Genomic DNA, 5,994 nt, shown 5'->3' on the forward strand with positions numbered 1-5,994 from the left:
ATGGGCGCCGAGCCAGGCAGTCCCTGTGCTACCGGCCCGCCGTCTGCACTGCGGCTTCCAGCCCCCCACCCCGGCCTGGCGTTGCGCCCGGCCTCCGGGCGCCGGGGAGTGGGAGGGGGCTGCGGACACTCGCGCGAGTAGAGTGGAGGCGCCGGGGACCCTGGGGCGATCACTCGGCTCTGGGTCCCAACTTTCACACCAAGCTGGCTGTAGTAACGGCCACATCAGAGCCGCCTGCCTTCCCTCCTGGCGTTTACACCTGTGGGTGGGCTCTATTATCGTCTCCGTTACAGATGAGGAAACTGAGGCATACCTCTTTGGTGACTTACATCCCTTCACCCAGAAGATGAAAGGTGGACCTGGGATTTGAACCCAGCTTCCTCTGATTCCAGAGCCCCCACCCGCATGTCATACTACCTCATATTCTAGGATATTTGAAGGAATTGAAAAGCCAAGATATGAATCAGCTGTGCCTCCTGGGTGCAGCAGGAACTGGGCTAGTAAAAGTGGGTGTTGTCGCTTTCAGTATGGCTCTCGTGCTCACCCCCTTCCCTCTGAGGAACTGTGTAGAATCCGTGCACTGCCCCTGTAGCAGTGATAGATCTTAGGGCCTGGAGATGTGGAGCAACTCTCCCTTTTCGGGGCCGGGTTGGTGGGGGGTGTCTGCTGGGAGTCCTGACTGCTAAGAGGTTGCTGGGTGGAGATCTGGCTCAGGTGAGCTGAGAGGGTGCCTGCCCCACCTGGAGCCTCGCCACCAGGGACAATATTTGCCAGGGGCCTCAGGGCTAACACATGAACAGGAAGGTGAGGCTGGTGCCAGCTGTAGCTGCAGGACTCCATAAGGCCTGTGTGTGCATCCTGGGTGAAGGCTTAGAAGTTGGGTCACTGGGGGACACCCCTGCCTGGAGGATAGTTGCCTGGTGAGTTTTGCCTTGACCATGTTTATTGTATGATTTTAGCCATGTCCATTGTCCTCCCTAGACTTCTGGTCCCTCCTTTGGAAAATACAGGGAGGCTGGGCCCTGGCTGCTCCCTTCCTGCTCTGAGCTGAAGTCTATAAATCTGGAGTCTGGTTAGGTCCCTTCTGCCCAGTCCTGACTAAGCACCACCCCACTGGGCACACAAAAGAAGCTTCCAGGAGAGAAGGCAGGCATGGAACAGGGCACCTATCAAAGAATCCTGAACCCCTAGGCTAGAAGCCACATTCATCCCCCTTCGTTACACACTCCTATCCCTGCCTGAGTCCACTCTACAGCTCCAGGTTCCTCTGGCCTCTGCAGGGCAACAAGATTAGTCTCCTAGCTCTGGTGGGTTTTCCTCATAGTGAACCATACCCTGCCCCCAATGCATGCTCTCTGCGTCCCACTCTTCTTTGAGGCCACACAGGTCCATCTGCTGCTGTCCCTGATCAGTACCATCCTGGTGGGGTCTGAGCAGAGCAGAGGCAAAGCAGTTCCACCTGTACCACAGACACTCATTTAGTCACTCAGCAAACACTCCTGAGGACTGCTCTAGGTCCAACCCAGTATATGAGGGTCAATGGTAAACAAACTGAACTTTAAATCTCCACCACTTCAAAAATTATAAAATATTTTTAAGCCTTCAGAAAAATATTGCAAATGATAAAATGAACTCCATGCCTTTGTCATCCACCTTTTTCAAATGTTAACATCATGTCCATTTATTTCATATTCCTCTTGTTAAGAAATAAATTACAGCGGAGACTGTTGAAGGCCATGTGGACCCTCCCCTCCTCCTTCTCCCACCTTCCTGAATTTTGGTTTTGTTACTTCCTTTTTTATTTTTAAAAAAATTAAAAAAATTTTTTTTATAATTTATTTTTGAGACGGAGACAGGCATGAGCATGGGGGAGGGGCAGAGAGAGAGGGAGACACAGAATCTGAAACAGGCACTAGGCTCTGAGCTGTCAGCCCAGAACCCAACGTGGGGCTCAAACCCATGAGCCGTGAGATCATGACCTGAGCTGAAGTCAGACACTTAACCGACTGAGCCACCCAGGCACCCCTAAAAACTGTTCTGAGTACAGTTAACACACAATGTTATACTGATCTCAGGTGTACAGCAGAGTGATTCAACTTCTCTCTGTCATGTTGTGCTTACCACAAGTGTAGTAGCTACCATTTGTCACCATACAACACTATTACAGTATTACTGGTTTTGTCATTTCTGTTTTTAGTCTTTTTGCTAAAGTGTGTAGAAGTCTAAAAAAAATGTAGCTTATTCCAACTTTAAAATTTTTATATAAATATAGCATGAATCATTCTACAGCTTGCTTTTTTTCTCACTCACTTTCAGGTTTCTGAGATGTAGCCTTCTTGATCCTTGCAGCTCTGGTCCCCACTTTCCCTGATGCATGATATACTACCCGATGTCGAGTCCCCCATTTATTTGTTTATTGGCCTTCTTTATGGACATTGAGGTAGTTCCCAGTGTCTTGCTGTTCAAAGAGTAAATATTCTTGTAAGGTTGTTCTTTGTACATATGTGCGTTATCTACTTGGTTGTCCCACAGGAGTGGAATTGCTGGGTCATAGGGTATGTACACTCAATGTTTTGAAGTTATTTGGCTATTTTTTATAAAAGTAATGTTGCTCCAGGGGTGCCTGGGTGGCTCAGTCAGTTAAGGCCCGGCTGTTGGTTTTGGTTCGGGTCATGATCTCACAGTTCATGAGATGGAGCCCAGTGTTGGGCTTTGTGCTGACACAGGTTCTCTCTCCCTCTCTCTCTGCCCCTCCCCTGCTCTCTCTCTCTCTCTCTCAAAAGTAACTAAATAGACATTAAAAAAAAAAAGTAATGTTGCTCTAGACATGATGGAAATACATAATTGTAGAAAAAAAGTAACGGCTAACATTTCCTAAATACTTCTTATCGTGCTTTACATTGTCTTTGTTGTTTTTAACCAAGGGGTAGGTACTGCCATTTTCATTTTATTGATGAGGAAACTGAGGCTCATAGAGGTTAAAGAACCTTCCCAGCTTTTCCCAAAAGTAATTGCTGAGCTGTAGTTTGAGACCAGGATTATCTGCTTTCAAAACTCTTGAAGGCCACACTGCACTAGGCCATGTCACATCATACTCAATCTTATTCACAGCTAAGGGGGACTCTCTGAAAGGAGATTCACAATCATATGCAATTTAGGAAGGGGGGTCCCTGGGTGGCTCAGTTGGTTGAGCATCTGGCTCTTGATTTCGGCCCAGGTCATGATCCCACAGTGGTGCTGCTTGAGATTCTCTCTCTTTCTCTTTCTATCTACCCCTTCCCTCCCCCACCCCCCAGCCCCAGCTTGTGCTCTCTAAAAAAATTTAAAAGAAGAAAGGTCACTTTGGAAGCGATAGATCCCCATGCACAGATCACCCCCTGCCCCCCTCAGCCAGAGTTCCCCTCGGAATGGTGAAGCAGGGAGGAAAGGCCAGCTCTGGCTCCAGTCTGCTCCCTGAGTGACTTCCTTGCACTGCCTCTGCTGCCGCCCATGGGGCCTGAGAGGTCCTCCTCCATCACCTCTGCCCATTAGGTGTCAGGCTAGCAGCTTCCAGGCAGATGAAAGTAGAGAGGGGGAGGCAAGAGAAGAATGGGGTGACTCCAGGCTGTCTGACACCCCTTCCCCTTCTCCAGCTTCCTTCTCACTCCAGCCTCAAGCCTCCCTCCCCTATGACGTCAAAGCTTCTGGCATCAGTTATCAGCACTGCTCTAAGCTCCATCGAGCTCAGCGCCCCGCTTCTGCCCTCCCCCAACACCTCCATGCCTCGGGTTCTCCAAGGCACAGTGGAAAGGCCAACATCAACACCTCAGAAGCTCAGTAATGTATAAATCTGGGCTGGCAGGGTGACTTGGAGCAGAAAGGCGTTGAAGACATGTGGACAGCCTGTAGCATGGGGACCTCAGTCACAGCCAGCAGAAGAAAAAGGGTTTTGGCCAGGTTGCTTTTATGGAAAGCATTTCTGCCTTCTAGGTTTCTTGGTGGAGGAAACTAGGTTCCTGTCCTCACTGTCTTTATCTCCTTATCTCAAATGCAGATAAGCGTGCCTGCCCCTGGGCTGGTGGGAGGATTGAGAATTTGGAGTGATATTCTCAGTGGTGGTGAATGCAGTCATTAAGTCAAATGGGGTCAATGTCCCAGCCTTCCTGAGGCACCCAGCCAGCCAGGACACCTGTGCCTCACCCCTCCAGAGAAGGCCTTCTAAGCCTGTCTTGCCACCTTGCCGCTACAGCTTGTGCCTCCTTGTCACTGTGGTATCATGATTCTAGCTCCTTTTTCCCTTTCATGGACTTCTTTCTCCATCTTGTCCTCAATTCAGTGCCATCTTTTCCAGAAAGCTTCTGTTGAGTGCTCTCCCTCCACTTCTGGACCTCCTTAGCCTTCAGTGATTCCCATGATTGCAGCCTTGATGGTTCTGTCAGTGTCTCTGCATCTGTCTCTCCTGTAGACCATGAAGTCTTCAAGGACAGGGCCAGAGCTGGGCTAGAACCAGAGATTAGAGAGTATTTGTGGGAGGAAAGGAAGGAGGAAATCAGCCCCAGGGCCACCCAAAGCAGCTTCCAGTCTGGAGAGGTCACCTCAGAATCACCTCATTACAGTTAAGCAGAAAAGGTGCTGGGGTTGCCAAGGGAGTGAATTCACCTCTGGGCCATGTGTCCATCTGTCTGTGCATCTTTCTCTCCGTGTGGACCAAGCAGGCAGGACCTCTTTCTTGATGGGAGGCAGATGTGGTGGTGGTGTTTATTGCAGAAATGGGAGGTAGGTTCTTGGCTCTGGAATTGTTTAGAGATCGTCATAAGCCAGGTCAATAGACTTCCTGGGGCTGAGCTGAAGGGCACTGGCTCAGGCAGAAACTTGATTAGAACCCATGCTTGGGCATGTGATCTTGGCTTGGTCACCTCTCCTCTGTGCCTCATCTGCCATGGGGATAATAGTCCTACTTCACAGGCTTTGTGAGGGCGTAAGGAGAGAATGCCAGTTCAGCACCCAGGGCAGTAGGTGCTCACTGCTTGTTCACTAATTCATCCAACAGAATGCACGGACTGAACACCAGTCACTAGGCTAAGCCCTGGGCACAAAGGAAGACACTGTCCCCTTCTCATAAAGAGAGGGGCAGGGGCTGCTTCTGATGGGGCTTTTTTGGCCATGGAAAGAAACTTGGTCTTTATCCCAAGAGTAATGGGAAACCAGTGAAGGATTTCAAGTTCAGAAGTGACATGGTCAGATTCAGGTTTTAAAAAGAGAACTTTGGCTATTATGAGAGGGAGGGATTAGAGGCAATAATGCTTCCAACATTCTCCCTTATAAAGACTACCTAGAAGCTGGATGGGTAACTCCAACATCCTTTAAAATACATTCCTGAGCTTCCAAGTAACAGAAATTTTCTCAAGCCAAGAATAAAAAGGAAGCTGAAATCATGCTGATAAATGAGATGAAGCCACAGCGATATGAGGGTATTTACAAATTCCAGAAATCTAAAACCTAGAGGGCCTTTTTGTTTGTTTTTAATTTTTTTAAATTAATGTTTATTTCTTTTGAGAGAGAAAGATACAGAGCGCCAGCAGAGAGAGGCAGAAAGAGAGGGAACCACAGAGTATGAAGCAGGCTTCAGGCTCTGAGCCGTTAGCACAGAGCCAGATGCAGGGCTTGAACTCATTGACCACGAGATCATGACCTGAGCCGAAGTGATAGAACCTGGAGTTTTAATGACCACTCAAGGAATGGGCCAGCCCACAATGTGAGGAGTTGAAACTTGTCTCCCTTATACTACCACCTAAATCTGGGACCTCCAAAGGGCTATACTTCCAGCAATAGGAATATTGACCAGAAAGAAGTAGACACCCTCCCGTAAAGGGGGCTGACAGGTCTGGTGGAGGAAAAAAAGGCTCCCTAGAAAATTATAAATTTTTAATGTTTTTTTTTTCCCATAATATTTTATTGTCAAATTGTTTTCCATACAACACCCAGTGCTCTTCCCCTCAAGTGCCCTCCACCATC

The sequence above is a fragment of the Suricata suricatta genome, chromosome 8 (genome assembly GCF_006229205.1).
Source record: "Suricata suricatta isolate VVHF042 chromosome 8, meerkat_22Aug2017_6uvM2_HiC, whole genome shotgun sequence".
NCBI lineage: Eukaryota > Metazoa > Chordata > Mammalia > Carnivora > Herpestidae > Suricata > Suricata suricatta.